This window comes from Spodoptera frugiperda, chromosome 1 (genome assembly GCF_023101765.2).
Source record: "Spodoptera frugiperda isolate SF20-4 chromosome 1, AGI-APGP_CSIRO_Sfru_2.0, whole genome shotgun sequence".
Classification (NCBI taxonomy): Eukaryota; Metazoa; Arthropoda; class Insecta; order Lepidoptera; family Noctuidae; genus Spodoptera; species Spodoptera frugiperda.
Window position 1 is genome coordinate 4,237,229 of NC_064212.1, and position 17,546 is coordinate 4,254,774.

General features: G+C 34.4%; 1 long non-coding RNA gene across 1 annotated transcript in view; it reads left to right on the forward strand.

Moving 5' to 3' along the window:
- Nucleotides 1-629: 629 nt before the first annotated feature.
- The window catches only part of LOC118273088 (uncharacterized), a 58,929-nt gene continuing 42,012 nt past the window's right edge, over nucleotides 630-17,546 (forward strand). The window contains exons 1-2 of the long non-coding RNA XR_007707335.1: nucleotides 630-714; nucleotides 9,502-9,599. This is a non-coding gene — a long non-coding RNA (uncharacterized LOC118273088). The remainder of the gene's footprint in view (nucleotides 715-9,501; nucleotides 9,600-17,546) is intronic.

The window sequence follows — 17,546 nt, forward strand, 5'->3', positions numbered from 1 at the left end:
AAACTTTCACTGATGAAATTAATTACTGACTCGTAAGATGTTATGGCATAAATATCATTACCTCGTGCTTTTCCTGAACATAAGATACTACAAGAATTTGAAAATAACATTTGTTCATCATATAACGATATTTAAATGAAAACAAAATATTGATGACAAAATAATGAAATATTCTATTTATAAAAACAATAGAACATTCTCTTTTTAAACCGCATTGCCTCTTTCTTGCTAGCCAGTGACAAGAGCAGAACTTTTTCACATAAGCGACGATGACGTAAAACATTTTTATTGGTTTTTAAATCAAGAATCGAAAAAGGTGGGAACATTAAAAGGAATCTGACAGCTAGGGTGTCAATCTTTTTCCATCGAGATGAGGGTACATGGTCTGTAATGAAATGACAAAATATCTTGAGGTAACAAACAGCGATACTGACCAATTACTGCCCTCGTGCAGTTGTTTATCAGACGGGTTTATTCATCTTAGCGTTCAATTCACACCATCATCTCACAAGTGTCCGAAGGATCGCGCTGTCGTTTTTTAGTTTATGGTCTATGTTATGAACGTTTTTGATTATCTGTGGAATTAGAATTTGAATTCCGAAGATGTATTTGGTTGTGTTAAATTTTTGTAGGTGTTTCGTTTTATGTAAGTGAACAGTTGTCTTTGGCTTCTGATGATATGAAGAGCTATGATGATTCCCCGCTAATTGTAAAGTAAGTAAACTATAATGTAATAGATATAAGCCAACTGTACCGAAAAGTTTACGTTTAAGATGAGGCTAGGCTCACAGAGGACTGTGAGCTTCCTTACAACAAAAAAAAAATTTTTAAACTAAAGTGTTGGGAAGAACAATGTTCTAATATCGCTTTTTCTTCAATAATCGCTTCAACCACTAACTTTAAGCCTTACACAGCGTGGTTGTCGTTTTGTCGGCTATCGGACGATGTCGAACGTCGGCTCGCATCAAAGCAGTCGCCCCCACGGGCCGATGCGCCCGCGCCGATGACTCGGCGGTTTGTCCAACCTTCTGCAGCGATGCTGGAAGAATTTTCCTTATGATTCGATGATATTTTATTTGAACATTACTAGTGTTAATATCAGGTTTGGTTGTAGGCAATTTGTTTTGAATTTTCTACATTCCAATCTGATGATTTGTTGTGTCTAATCTTGATATATTGTTACGTCTTCGTTAGATGATTTTTGAGTTTGTATTTGGTCAATCTGGTGCTAATTATTGTATTTATGCTCAAGAATGCTGTTGTTTGTATAATTTTTAAATTGTATCTGGTGCAGTAAGTTAGGAACAAGAGAAACGATGACGTCTCATCTCATTCAAGATAATTGATACTTAAATTTACCTATCTTTTCTATTGTTTATCACACACTTTAATATTATAAATGTAAAAGGTAGTTTGTTTGTCTGTTAATTACACTGAAACTACTAAAAGGAATTTGATGAAATTTGGTATACATACAGAGTATGAGCTGACATGGGTGATAAGATACCGCACAGGAACGCAGACGAAGCCGCTGGCAAAACCTAGTGTTTTATAATCAACTAAAAAAATGGACGAACACATCATTGGTTGTCATTGCATTGGTACTCGTCCCTACCTGGTACGAGTACTACCGTACTATGAAAGTTACGGTTCCGACATCTTAAAAAACAACACTTGTAATCCGACTCACGAATAGTTTTTATGGACCTTTATAATCCGAAGGTCACCGAACAATTAAAAATAATTTTACCTGATACATCACATCCTTTCGGATATCCTCTAGCAATAATCACCTATTTCCTACCGTTACGCACATATCTTCTAATATTCATTCCCAAAACGCCATAAGTAGACACACCACTATTTTGAAAACTATATCAGATTATCTGTGCTTTAAAGTTCATTTTCGTAAATCATGTTTGAGGTGGTGCAATATGTAGCAAAAAAACCTAACCTCTTATTAAATGTAATCTTGAAAACAAAATGGGATCGGGTTGAGTTTACTGGTTGAGCGTCGATTTCCTGTCTTTTATATGTTTCTGTGGATTGCAAAGGGATCTTGGATAAACTTCTCTCTTTTGGTTCTTATCTCTAAGTTATAATGAAATCTCTTAGCTCTTCTCTTCCAAGTTGAATTATTATAGGTACAGAGTTCTAAAAGAATGAGACACTAGAAAATCTCTAAAAAATAGACTAAATCTGTCTAGGGTTTTTGAGTTTCCGACAACCCGTCAGTATTCTGAATCATCTTCAAACGACTACCAAAATATTTATTTAAACTACAAGGAAATGATACTAAGAATTAATAAACAACACATTAAGTAACAAAATAAATCATACTTCAAACACGTAACACTAGGAAATAGAAAATTATTACACTAAATTCTAGTTCATATAAATTCCAGTAGCCCAAACAGTACTGGTTTCGCATAAAACGCAACTCCATATAATATTACCTTTATAACTTAACACTGTATTTCAAATAACTTGGCCAGTTTACATAGTTACGTAGAAAATACTAGGACAGTGATTCACGTAAGTATTACAGAAACTAGGAAACAGCTAGGTAAATACTTAAGTATCAAGGTATTTAGGTATGTATTGTAATATATATTAAGTCTATTTCCCGAGGACGCTGGTTAATATCTAATAAATTGAGGCCATTCTCTAACTATTGAACTACTAGTATAAACTTCAATACCTAAGAAAAATTGGTTCAAATAAGTACACTAACTTTTTCAAGTTCTTAATCATGCTAACTTAAACCTTATTTACATTTAAATCTACGTAATAATCTAAAATGTCCTTGTAAATTGTAAAGGACAAATTCACTTTGGTGAATTTATTTATTCTCAAAAAATGAAACTACAATTCTTATCAAAATTTTTAATCAATAATATTTCTATACAGAATATCAAAAATACAAATACAAATACAAAATAAGTAAAATGTCCCATTAATATAGAATTCATTTACCCGCCATATTGCTTTTTCACAGTCGTGCACGTGCAGCCGTGCGGTGTAGACTTTCAGGCAGAAATGGGATCCGCCTCTTTTCGAAAAAAACTGCCGGTAACCGAACACCGTTGACGGGGCGTGGGACATAATATATTCACACATGTTTTTGTGGACAAAATTGTATATAGGTTCGAGGTATTTTAATTTCCGAATGCTATTTAGTAAATTACTTTCGAGTTCAACTGTATAATGTATATCCCGTTAATCATCCTGTCATGAGAAAGTATCAGTGTATCAGGCTTCTTCTATGTCCATTTATTATTTTAGAGTGCTTTCTAAACTATTCTCTGACCGAACCTTTTCCTAATGTACTCACTTACTATTTGTAAGGTTTAAACAGTAGCCAGATGTCCTACTGTTCAGTTAAGCAAACAATTCCTAAAAGACCGCAAGATACCAGTGTGAAAAGAAATAAGACAACTCTTTCTCAAAAAAAGTATTCTAAACACCAAACGGAACAATATTGTTGGTGTTACGTAACATAAATAGCAAAACTGTAAACATAGTAAACAGTTTACTTAGTAGGAACCTATTGAAAACTGCAAAAAGTTCCTAAAGATCTTATTTTGTTAATCTATAGAGCTACAGTCGTTTGTTGTGACAGAACAGATACACAGATAACAAAAGAAGACATTCCTACAAGTACAAGAACCTAAAAACAACAATAACAATGAATAATGAAAGAAGCAAAACAAAAATCTTTACAAGCATCATATCAAATAACCGATTAAACACTGAATAAAATTAATACTAACACAATTAACTGATCCATTGTGACCCAACAGAACCGCACACATAATTACATTAATCGGCGTTTACTCACAAAAGTACACATGACGACAAAAAGTTTCGCGACTATTGATATTACAACAATATCATGCTTTTAGAACCTATCCAACGTAACTTGGCCCACCACACTCCCCTCAAACAGAACTAAAAAGGATATATGAGGGGTATGGAGAACCAAACATTAGAGGTCACATTATACAGGCTGAATCATAAAGAGCTATCGTGAACTGTACACTTGTAAAACACGCTTTGTTAGACGGCGCCTGTCATTGTATACAGACAATACAACTTGTAAGGAATGTTTTTTAGGAATTCTCCATTCATGAAACTATTAGATGGTTACGGTTTTGTAAAAATCTGTGATAATAATGTAACCTGTTGCGTCACTTGCCAGTCGGTCGCTTCATCGAATGAATTGCATGAAAGTGAATTCAATTCATCGGAATTCAAAGTATTGTTCGCTCTGAGTTTCCGTAGTACATCCCTTTCTTATTAGTTTTGTGACTGTACTTGACTTCTTTTATTTGTTTTGTTTGGAACTATACAATCGTCTAATTAAATTAACGTTTTTATTGAAACTTTTTGTATTCGATCTTATTCTACTTACACAGTTCTAACTACGTAGGAAAGTAGAATAGGTTTGCTGCGTAGTGTACTTTTCTAATTCTTTTTCTAACAGTCAATGACTTAAATTTAATGACCAAATAGCAATAGCATTTTAAATAAAAATATACATGAAAATTGTTACTACTCTACTACTAAAGCAAAGGTTTCAATGTTTTATGTTTTCATTGGATTTACCAGAAAATAAACTTGTATAATTAAGCCATAACAGAAATCTTTGTGTATACTTTACTAAAATCTGAGATGAGGTTGTTTGATTATTATTTTTATAATTTACTACTATATATTAATATTTTTCCCACATAACCGTGTTACTTTAAAATGTTGGTACTCGTACTGTACTTATTAGACCAACAAAAAATATGTAACAAATTAGGTATATTTGCTAAAATTCTACTGTAGTAGTAGATAGTATTGAACATTATTTATATTTATATAATTTACTTTAAGTGATATGGCAAAGCATGTCTATTAGTTTCAGATATATTATTAATCTAAGTATACTATGACAGGATTGGATAATACTACAAAAACTATTTTACCGAGTAATTACCACGCAGAAAAATATATCATACTAAACTAAATACATCAGTTTCTTCCTACACTTACAGGTAAGAAATCATATTATTTTGATACAAACCTACATTAATATCAAAACATATCAGAATATTAAATACGTTAATAATAAAACTACGCATCGACACAAACCCTCGACCACTCGAGCTATTTACTTTCAGTACACACACACACACACACAATCACAGCAGTACATGAAGCCACAGCTGTATATCGCAAGCCAGTGTGCGTTGCATTACTCGTGTATGTACACGTGGTAGTGTGTGCGTGTCACGCATGCGCGGTAAGGAAGCTGCGCGTGAGATTTGTGCGCGTACGCAGCTGCGGCGGCCAGGTGTGCGCTCCCCTACCAGCCCCACCTCTCGGTACATGCGAGTACAGTACGCCGTGATTTATTTATATTTTTGGTAGTTATTTTTCCTGTTTTACGTGGGAGAATTTGTAGATAAAGGATAGAATCTTGTGTTGAACAGTTGCAATGGTAGTTGTGAGAGTTATTGCTAATAATTCGATTACTTTATGTAAAACTAGCTACTTCCGCGCGGTTTCACCCGCTCTGATTGGCTCCTATTGGTCATAGCGTGATATTTTATAGCCTATAGCCTTCCTCGATAAATGCACTATTCAACACAAAAAGAATTATTCAAATCGGACCAGTAGTTCTGGAGATTAGCGCGTTCAAACAAACAAACTCTTCAGCCTTATAATATTAGTATAGATTTAAAAATATACCTATTTAAGCTTTCATAATAAATGTAACATCGTCCTTTTAAGGTCATAAACATAAATATTAAGCCTTTTTCAAACGTCATGTGCGTTTACAAAGTCCTTAAATTATTTTAAACCATTCATTTACACAAGCAATTGCATATTTATACTTCCAATAAAATAAATAACTAAAACCAAAAACTTTCGCTAGCGACTGTACAATGCTACCCCATCAAAATCTGTGAATGCTTGCACAAACCCGCTTCCATGACACAAACAGTCCATCAAGTATCGTATTTATTTCGACCGGTGTACTTGAAAAACATTACCGTACTTTATGCTTGGCCCCCATGGGACTAGGCCCCACAAGTAATTATCCTACATGTTTTTATATCTGATTTTTAGTGGATTATTATTTACGGTTTCGACCAGCGACGTAATGTTTAGGAATTACTTGTACTCTGTGTACAGATTTGAATAGAAGCGAAATAAATTGGTAATCTTTGCGATATTACGTTTTTATTAAGTCTGATTATGTTTGGAATATATATAAATTTGAGCATGCAATATATTTTTGTTTAGAAGAAGAACTGATTTGTGTCAGATTTTATTTTAGTGAGGCTCATTTGTGAACAATATGATGAGATGTATGTCAACAGAAAAACTATGCTTGAATTTGAAACTACCTAATATATTTATTTAAGTCAGTGTATAAACAAAGTAAAATCAACCGAATGGTTTCGATTAAGGTGTTTACCCTTTTACTAAATTAATTTATTTAAATGTAATTTTATCTGAACTGTATATCAGTACAGTACTTACTGTCGTATAAAATGTGGTATAAAATATTTGATACTTAAAGTCTGACGACACTATCCTTAGATTTAAATCTAACTAGCACACAGGCTCCAACTTATTACTTTTTTTAATACTTTTAACATAAAAAGAAGTTTCCTCATCTAAATATACCCAACTAAAAACCTAGATCAAGGAACATTAATCTATAAACGACAGTTACTTTTAGATGAGTTTCTAAAAAGATTTGCGAGTGTACAATGGAGTCGTGTCGGTTGCGCGTGAGTCGCTTTCCAAGCATCCTCCCTCCCCCCACATCTAACGGCCGGACAATGGTCACTTGGGAGTTTGTGAGTTTGTGTGTTTGTATATACAGGGTGAAATTAACAACATGCCACAGAGATCGTAAACAAGCTCGGACTTGACTATTGTTTGCAACACTTATGATTATGACTGTTTTATGCGCGGACGCATGGCTAGTTTGTTGGTGGTTTGTATGTGGGTTTTTGTTGGTGAAACTTAAATATGTGTTGTTGAACGGTATTAGATTTTGTAGTGGAATTGAGGATGATGTGATTTGTGCCTATATTAGACATACCTAAGTACTTCAAAATATGTGAATATTCACATATTTCACCAGTGAGGCTATTAGTGGTATTGTATTATGTGACTATCTATATCCTAAAATTATCTTAAAGATCGAAACCTCATAGTTATCAGTTGGCAGCACTACCTACTTATATACCTAATATAAATAAATGTTATAATATTAAAAGAAGATGCCAAAATGAAAATCATTTATCCTAGTTTCGCAAAATTAATAAGTACTAAAAATCTTATCTCATATTTTCTTATTTGTACTTTTATATTTATCTCAAACTTCTTGCGATTCTAGATTCTAGGAACACTGAATAAGTTTCATATTAAAATCATTAGGTAATGAAATAAGTATCTAATACAATTTTGTAAATAAATTATTTTTCCCCCAGGTGTAGACAAAACTTTAAAAATAGATAAAAATGTTAGAAGAAGAAGAAATTATTTAAATTGATGATTATTGGAATTGAATTTCTCAAAATTGTATTTTATTGCAAGTAAATAAATTAGAGAATTTTATTTCTCTGAATTTCCCTTTTGAATTATCAATACACTAAAGGATGCTTATATATAAGCTATCATCATCATGACACAAGACGTCCACTGCTGAACATAGAATCCATAACATAACATAGAGCTATACTTTGTGCAAAATCAAAAAAAGTTATGTATAAATATTCCATCTTTATGATTTAAAACGCATTGTAAATGTTTCAATTGGCAATGTAGTAACTGCCTGTTCAACACATTCATTCCACGTAGAAAACTCCAATTAAAGAAAAAAATCTTACTGACAATATACAAGAAAACCCTGCATCACATAAATGTAGCTCAGTTAGCTAACACGCAAAATATATGTGTGACAAAACGAATAATCAGTCGAAAAAACTCCCATTAACACAACGAACTCCGAAATGTTCCTCAATGAGGCGTAATTAAATCGCACCGCTGCACATTACGGTCACATTATTATAGTAATTATTGGAAAAGTGTGGCGTGGTCATCCCTAATTTGCTGATCGATTAGGAGCGTGCGAGAGTCGACGCTCGGCGGTCACATACTCGTACGCTTGTCACCGCACTGGCCATCAGAGCCTCTTCATATCATACGACACGATTGGGCTACGACACGACTTTAGAACTTTAACAAATATTATGATTTATTAACATATAAGTACTGTGTTACTTAGAAATTATGAGGAATCTAGTAAAATTGTATTTGGCTTTTGTTCAGAAACTAGGCTAACAGTAATAAAGATAAATAAATATATGCTAGGGATTAATTGATAAGAATCTCCATAGCTTGATAAAGCCTGGTTATTCTACTAAGACTAGGTAGTATACCAAAAATAATGCTCATTACCTACTAACAACACCATGAGTACGCGTTGTAAATCAAGAGTGATAATCATACACCCAGTTAAAAACATATATATTTATTTTATTTTCTGACTACAAAATCTTTAAGCTTTTAATTACCAACAACAACAAAAATCGTAACGTCTAAACAACCCTATCAAGTGACCGTAAAGCACGGGCATGTCTTTGCGCGGGCGCACGGCGATTTGACGGATTTCACGGCGCGACGACGGGTCACGGCGCGGGGTCACGCCCCGCTAATGTCACGCTTCCAGACGCTTTCCATTAGTTCACGGAATGAAAGTACCTAGAGAACGAGGTGACACTTTTTGTAAAAGTAGGTATCTCTGACCACGGGGCATCGTGAGGTCAGAGTGAATATACTTACTGAGTACAAATGCATCTGTGGTACATTAAAATTCTGAAAAACATATAAAAATGTAATACACTACATAGGTAACATTACCTGTTATATTTTTTATTAAATCTAAATCAGTCTCTATCTTATTTACTATGTTTGCCTCTAGAGATCGATTTCGATCATGTTATAGCTTAATGTAACGATACTTTTTTTCCATTTTCGCCATCAAATGATAAATGATATTTATTTCTGTAAATAGGTCATAAAATAACACTTTTACACGTCAATATTTCAAATAGCTAGATGAGGCCGGCCGGCCATCGTCAACTAATAGTACGTTTCATATATTACCTATGTAGTAAATAGTCGATAAATAGATTTTTCATGGAGACCATAACACAAGCCTTTCAAGGCTAAGATCTGTTTTTGTATTTACAAAACTGTCTTTCATCTCAAAATGTCCTACATCTGCACAAAAAACTTGAATAAATATTGTAGGATCTGTTTTAATAGGTCTTCCAACACTTGTATAATTCATGAAAAGAGCAGAAAAATCCAGAAATATCCTATAAAAAAGCCTATGTTGACCAAAACAGTACCCACCTCAAATATTTAATTACCGGTACCACATAACGAGCAGTGTGACCAACCTATGATTCCGCCATATTGCCACAGATGAGCGAGCGAACGCGCCCGTGACTTCCGTTTCCGGCGGCGCGCCTGCGCAGCATCCGCGCATGAGCACTAGACCGACGCGGCTGTCAATACTGTCAGTAAGTACAATACCTGTTACTATTTATAGTGATTAAATCCTTGGTCTTTTGCGTATTTAGCTGATTAATTAGAGATATTACGTCAATCTCTGCTCAGTCCCTTATGTCTGAGGATTGTGGTTAATATAAGGGTTGCTAGCTGTTACTATCTCGTAAAATCTGACGGATTAAGGACCATGAGAGTACGTAATCATCATGTTGTTTTCTTAGTTATTTAGTTAATATAAACTTTTACCAAAATGGAGATTGCAGTGTTCATCCAACAGTTTCGCTACAGTCAATTTCGCAATTTTAACTTGCATACAAACATAATAAGGCTCGCAAATTAGTCATACGTCTTCTAATTTAGAATTGCATCAGGTAGATCTCATACGGAATTTCACATGATTTTGAATTTGAAACTTTAATAAGCATTTAACAAAGTGCATTTTTCATTGAGATCAAAATTTCCATATCACATGTTATCATTGGAAAATCAGCTCTATAACAAACAAGAAAGATAAACTTTTACTTATCACGTGAACATGACTGTATATAAAACAATGGTTGCGTAAAGTGCATCATGTCGCATAGAAGACGGCGTGCGTCACGGCTCGGAGCCGTCGCGTCGCCGTCACGTGTCGGAAGCGCGCCCATTAGCCCGTCCGCGGCCTGAAGCATCCGGCACGGCAGCGACGGAAAAAGAATGTTATATTTTATCATATGCATATATTTGCATACTAGGTATGTTGCTACCTTTAGCTAGTACTCGTATGTCTAGTGCATAAATACGAAAATTACGTAAAGGAAAGTAACAATTACTTTAGTGCTAGGTTTTGTTTTTTTCTCCTGGTATTTTTACCTATAAGGTTAAATTCGTCCTAATAGGTTTCGGCTGATTGATATTTTGGATTGACTGTTACTTGGCCTCCACAACTCCAAGTGGTGCGAGGTCTTTTTGTTACTAGTAAGCTGGTTTATCTTCTGGAGCACACCAGTAACTCAACCATAGAGTTGAGACTCTGTTACCAGACTTTGAGTCGTTCTATACATCACCATCCAAAATACCTGGTGATGGAAGCTTTAACACTAGGTAGGTACACCCAGTTAATAAATCCCTGCTGCTACTTTCATCAAAATTTTGCATTAAACAGTACCATTCTGTATACAAAATGGTCTCTGCGAAAGCACATCGCAAAAAACACCCAAAAATCCAAAACGTACCTCTTATTTCTAACACCCAAACATGAAACTAAATACAAATAGCTTAATTAAAGAAAAACAACATCTAACCTGACCACATAGCCATAGAGTAAGGGGATATCTCTGGTGGGATAGATCGGCTTACTATCGGTAGGTCACAGCGCCGCATCCTGCGAGATGAGACGAGCCTTCCTGCGCGCGCGCGGTTGCACGCGTCGCCGAGCGCGACGGGGCGAGGCAGCCAAATTATACACCTTAATGCGGTTAATTTAATAAACAAATTAGTGTTGCACTAATTATTTGTTTTGAGTGCCCGGTTGTTTGCGTGCTTTTGCAAGCACCGTGGTCATGGACTAATTGTCCAGCAGGTTTGACCATTAAAGACGGAATCTTGACACATTTTGTGTGAAGCTAAATGTCAAAATTACCTTTAGTAGCCAAGTCAGTCGACACTCTTGCAAATGGTAATGTAAGTGTAGTTGAGTTGTAGTTAATATTAGTAAGTATATTGTCTAAACTTTTTAAATCAAGACTAGCGACTTGGTTTGGTGATGAAACTGATTCTAAAATATCCTTCTTATATTAATAAAAAATAATACCTGAGAAAATAAAAAACTCGCTTTACGAATTATTAAGTCATAGTGCTACTGGTATTATCATTATTTACATAATAAAATATTCGTAACGTTTATTTAATTTATTCTTCCGTAACAAATCACGAGTACTGACCATAAGGTTGACATTCACAAACTATTTTTTTTTCTTGACATCCTGTCAAAAATAAGCAAATTTTTGTCATAATTTATTCATAACTTGATTTATTTTATATTACAAATTACAAAATTAGATGCAAATATGTTAAGGTATGCAAATAAATTAAATATTCCATATCCTGATATGAATTAACATTTTATTTCTATGAATGTTCCATATTTCCCCACTGTCCTCTGCGTTTGCGCATCGGTATAATATTACGGCTAGTGGCCGGACATCGCGCGCACTGCGCATGCGCAATCTCGTTCAAATCCACTAATTTATTATTTCCACATAGGATATTACAGTAACATACATACTTCGCATGTTTTAAGCTTTATCAAAACACATTCTGCTGACATAATCAGTGAAAAATATGACATTATCAGTGACAACGGAAAAATATATAATCTATGTATCAGTCTCCCTTTTTTTAAGGGGGAAAATCATTCAATGACTTCTCTCGCCTTGGGCGAGACGAGAGGGAGTGTCAGACTCTTACTGACTAAAAAACACCCCGTTCCTACTCCTGCTTTTCGAGCCGGAGCCCCGGTAAACCCGCTAGATAGTTCGCAGCTCCGAAATGTATCAGTCTCCCTACAGCTATGTCCAGCTTCTACATCTGAGAAGAGGTTTTGGTCAGCAGTGGCCAGTAATAACCTGTTGATGTATATAAATGCTCCTAAACATGATTAAAGAATACCTATAATAAAGCCTAATATACCTAGAAGACATTATACACACACAACGTCACGCCTTTTATCCCCGAAGGGGCAGGCAGAGGTGCACATTACGGCACGTAATGCCGCTATACAATGTACACCCACTTTTCACCATTTTGTGTTAAAGTCCCATGTAATAGGGGGTGAGCCTATTGCCATATCCTGGACACAATTCCAGACTCCGTGCTACCACTGAGAAATTTTTCGAAAATCCGAAAAAAGCCCAGTAATACTTTGCCCGACCCGGGAATCGAACCCGAGACCCCTTGTTCGGCAGTCACACTTGCGACCACTCGACCAACGAGGCAGTCCTTTATACACTCAACACCTTTCAAAAACAAAATGGCAATAAACAGAAATTATCACGAAGCACTTTGTAACTCACTCTAACAGAGACCTAACATCTCAAAAAAGACATTAAAAGCTGCTAAGAAAGTCTTAAGTCGTTTACCACCGTGACATACACCGTAGATAATCCCCATAACTTTAACTTAATAGTAACTTAAGTTAACTTAAGTTGCTTGACAAAATATGCAATACAAATAAGTGTAATATTAGCATCTGTCAATAGATCAATAGATCGTAAGCTGGATTTTATGTTAATTTTAAAGGCACGCGCCTATTACCGTCCTCAAGCATACATTAAAAGGGCCAGAGTAGGAATATACACATATAATACGACACATCAATAGATATGCAAAATTATACTCCATTTTTATTCATCTGTAGCACGATTTTATAAACGCGGGTCGATGAACTCTTGTATCATCACCAACAATAGTGCGAAAGCCAACACTCAAATTATCTTTTATTATTCAATAACTTGCCTCTTTGAAGTGTTTGGACATTGTAAATCGATGTCTTTTTCATATTCAAATTAGGTCTCAATCGATTAGGTGGTGCATTTGTATGCCTTTGACACGGGTCTATAACTTTGGCTACTATTAACAGTAACTCCTTTCGACACTAGAGCTTTGTGACTTTTTGAATTTCATTCTTCGATTACGCATAACTAACGACCGCGTATAACCTACTTTCGATTCAAAGCTCGATAGTTCAGATTAAGAAATTATTTACATTAAGATATTATCTCGACAATCAACAGAACACATCGATAGCTCCACACTTAATTAAAACACAAAGCGATTGCAATCGAAATGAACACCGTTTCAAAGGTCACTGACCTTATTAGCGGAACACTAACGTTCGCGATTGTACTCTGTGTGTTCTTTTTTCAAATGTAGTTTCAAAGGCATAGTGTTGATACGTAGTTGTGACCATAGACACTGTTTGGCCATACAACAATAAATTATGCTTCTCTATTGTGACTCCATTTATCAAAGATTGTATTGAAAGGGTTTATGACGTAATAATTAAGATGTCGCCTATTTATTGCCGTTTATTGGTTCGCGGTCATGTGGGCGTGGCCTTTGCTTTGTAATTCAAAGAATGTTGTAGTGAAGTGTGGTTATCTATATATTAATACGTGATGCAAAAACTTTGGACCACTTTTTACGATAATTGCGCGGACGTAGGAGCATAAAATTTGGTACACTTATAGTTTATGTGTAGGAGAAGTGCATAGCGCTAATATTTTTCAAAAATAATGCTTATAAAGTACATTAAATCAATAAATAAAACATTACACACACATGCATAGTATCTGATCGTATTTGACAAAACGTCAAAATCGATAGACATTGCGATGATATTCTCACGTCTCATATGAAAAGAGTTTTATAAAAGAGTTTGAATTAAATAAAAATTATCCTTCAACGTACGTTAAGTGGTATTGTAAATTAAATCATATATGGTCGAATTTCGGCCACTAGGCGACCACTAGTAGAAATAATGATTTCACATGATGACGCCAAATTGTCAGTTCCCGCTTTGTACCTTTGGAATGGCTCATCGACTGCAGATTATGAACGATTGCTAACTAAACATTACAGTTTAATATTCTGAAAAGAAATTGGGATTTAAAAAATACTGTTGGTCTCATTGGACATTAATGGTACACCTACACCTATATTGACAACACACACACATCATGTGATTATTAATTAACACATGTTATAGAATAAAAATGCTCTAACTTAAATACATAATGCAGTGTTTTTAATTATGATGTAGTTATTTAAATTCAAAATCAGAACATCGTTTCTAATACACTAATACCAACGCTTAAACTAAAAGTAAAACGTTTAAGTAATAAAAAAAGCTATTTTACTTATTCCTATCGCTACAATACTGAATAGAAATTAATTTTAATCTGTGTTTGGAGTTAAAACAAACACAAAATGTGAACTCACATACAAATGTTACGCCGATATTTTTACTCTAAAAGCAGAATTTTATTTTGCAAGCGACAAGTAAGGCTTCGTTTTATCACGTGGGGAACAAAAGTTTGTTACTCCAAGATTACATCATGGCCGAATAATTTAATCAGACTCGGAAGAAAATAGCCACTGACGTAACTTAAGTAACATTTATTTTAAGATTTAATTAAAGAAAGTCTTCGTGACGAGTGTTAATTTTTCTTCTTACATAATACTTAATGATATACTTACTATACGATGTGAAATACTTACGTAGGTACAGATAAAATAAGCCTCGGACAAGATTCACTGTATGTAAAAGACGCACATTTTGAAATTAGAACACTATAGCGACAGATCACCAGCACATGAAGTTACCCCAAAGTGTCAAAGTTTAATAGATTTTCAATCTTCTCACTTTTCAATAAAGTTGGTTTTGTATTTGTATCTAGTGCCATTAAGAACACAACCATTGATTTAGAAACTTTTTTCTATTTTTTTCTTTATAGTTTTAATTATAAGTTGCCAGTGACAAAAATTACAACTTATTCTTAAAAACTTTTTGGTATAAAATTCCATATTCTCAGCTACCTTACTATAAAAATATAAAGGTAATATCACGTTATAACTTATATCATTAGAACTTAAAACGGGATATTTACCATGTTTATTAGTCTTTGTGAGTTTTCGATATTTCGGCACTGTTGCAAGTGCCATGATCACGGATGAACTCATCAGTTCTTCAGTTCATCCGTGATATTAAACTTATAATGTCACGTTAATCCTACTAAAGAATTATGGTGAAACCAAATCTCATTCTATAACATAAAAATTGTTATGCCGAATTTTCCTAAGCTAAATGTAGAATTTTCCTTTTGCAAGAGTATTGAGTTTTCGCTTTATCACGTGGAGAAGCAAATGTTACCAAAGTTACAAAAATTTCACAGTCTTACTTATTTTTACCTTATTTCAAAGGAAAGGACTTTATGTAACTTATGCAATGTTTCTTTTTGGCTTGGTTACTGAGCGATACGACACCTGGGATATAGTAAGACCACTACTGATGAATGTTTGCGACTCAGAAGTCACTTGATTTATTATAAAAAAAACTGTTTTTTTTAAACTCAAAAATTACATAATAGATACACAAAGACCAGGAAGATACTTTTGAACGTCAAAGCAACAAAAATAATATTAAAAATGTCTGTCGGTTAGTCCTCTAGCTATTTGCTCGTTCTAAAGAGTAGGTTCCTATGCAGAAGAACGAGACAGAAACTCCATAGGTTCTTCAGAAGCTCCTTTTTAATCAGATTCACAATACAATTCTTGGTTACATTGTTTCGATGGCTTTAACTATATGAGAATAATGTAATACTAATATTCAGACAATGAGATAGAAAAGAAAATTATCTTGAGGATCCTAAAAGTCCTAAAACCCTCACAAGCCACTACTGAACTATGGCCCCCCTCTGCATAAGAGTATTTATCATGAGTAGTCGCTTTAGCAACAGTCACGAATACGATATACAAAATTTCAACTTATTCACGAAATGAAGAGGACACTATGAAATGTTTTGCACAGTACAGCATGGCATGTCGGACTCGTTTAAAGTCAGCTTAAGTCTGAGTCAAATATTTAGATGAAAAAATCAACCCAAATGAAATCCTATGTTCATAATACAGAAGTTCATAATCAAAATACAGCGATGGAACGCTTCCTTAAAACAAAACAAAATCCGTTATGGAGAATTTTCAAACAAGAATAGAATTTTTTATTTTGCAAGATGTTCATAAGGTTTCTTGGCAACACGTGGTGTAGAAGGAAAATTACAAAAGTTACCTTATTACATCATAATAAAAAGATTTTAGAAACAGCGGGAAGAAAATAGAACGATTTGTAACATTATGTAATTGTGTGTAATTTTATTTCTGTTGTGAAGCCAGTTTTAGTTGCGACGGGGTCGTGGCTGTGTGCTAATTGTTACGTCGCTTCTTAGTAGTAGGCAACTGTTTGTTTCGTTGGTCATTTACCCCTTTAATTAAATGATCTCATCTGATTGAATAGAATTGAATTTTAATTATTTCATGTTACATTACATATTGCACCTAATATTAAAGGGTTTCAGGCAAAATATTCCCATATTAGTTCGATAATTTCGCCCAAAATTACAAGCAAACATTTTAAACCAATGGGCGTACAAAAGGTACAATATTAGGCCCGCATTTTCTAACAACACGTGCACATATTTCGCAACAAATCATAAATATATAAATAAGTTACATGGTACACCAAATTATTTCTGCCCTGAATAATTTTATACGCATTTTAAAATATCTTTTGAAAACGAACGTGGGATTTACGATGCTGAAACCCGTTCGAAGGGTGGTCTGCCCTTTTGGGCCCTCGAAACCCGTCAAGGGGCCCTGTGGATTCATTTTCTTATATTTTTTTTTCGTCTTGACAACCCCAGCTGGTATAATACGACATGTTATAAATAAAATCGCGATTTTGACCCGTCACGCGGATAAGGGATGCTCAGTAGATTGGCGTACGTTGACTCTATTTGCTTGTGTGAAATTTGGTTTCTTTCTTATTTCTGTGGATGTTAAGGTTCATTTTTGTTTGGCAAGTGTGGTGAGTAACGGTAAATGTAATGTTGTGTGTTGTGCACTATGATTCGACACAGGACGTCCTGCTCGTTTTGCACCAATTATTATTACACCGAACCGGAACAGTTTGAATACGTGAATACGCTGTAAGTTCCTAGAAATAATTATTTTCCTTTGGGTATTACAGCTTCATGATATGAAGGTCTGTCTGTTCAGTTATTTTGTCTCTATTTTAATATTGTAAGTCGCTGCAAGCGTCCTGAATTTCAACTAAATACAAATTACATATTTGAATAATAATACTTTCAGATTTGAATTTCACATCTTTGTTATAATTAAATATGTTGTAGATTTTATTACAG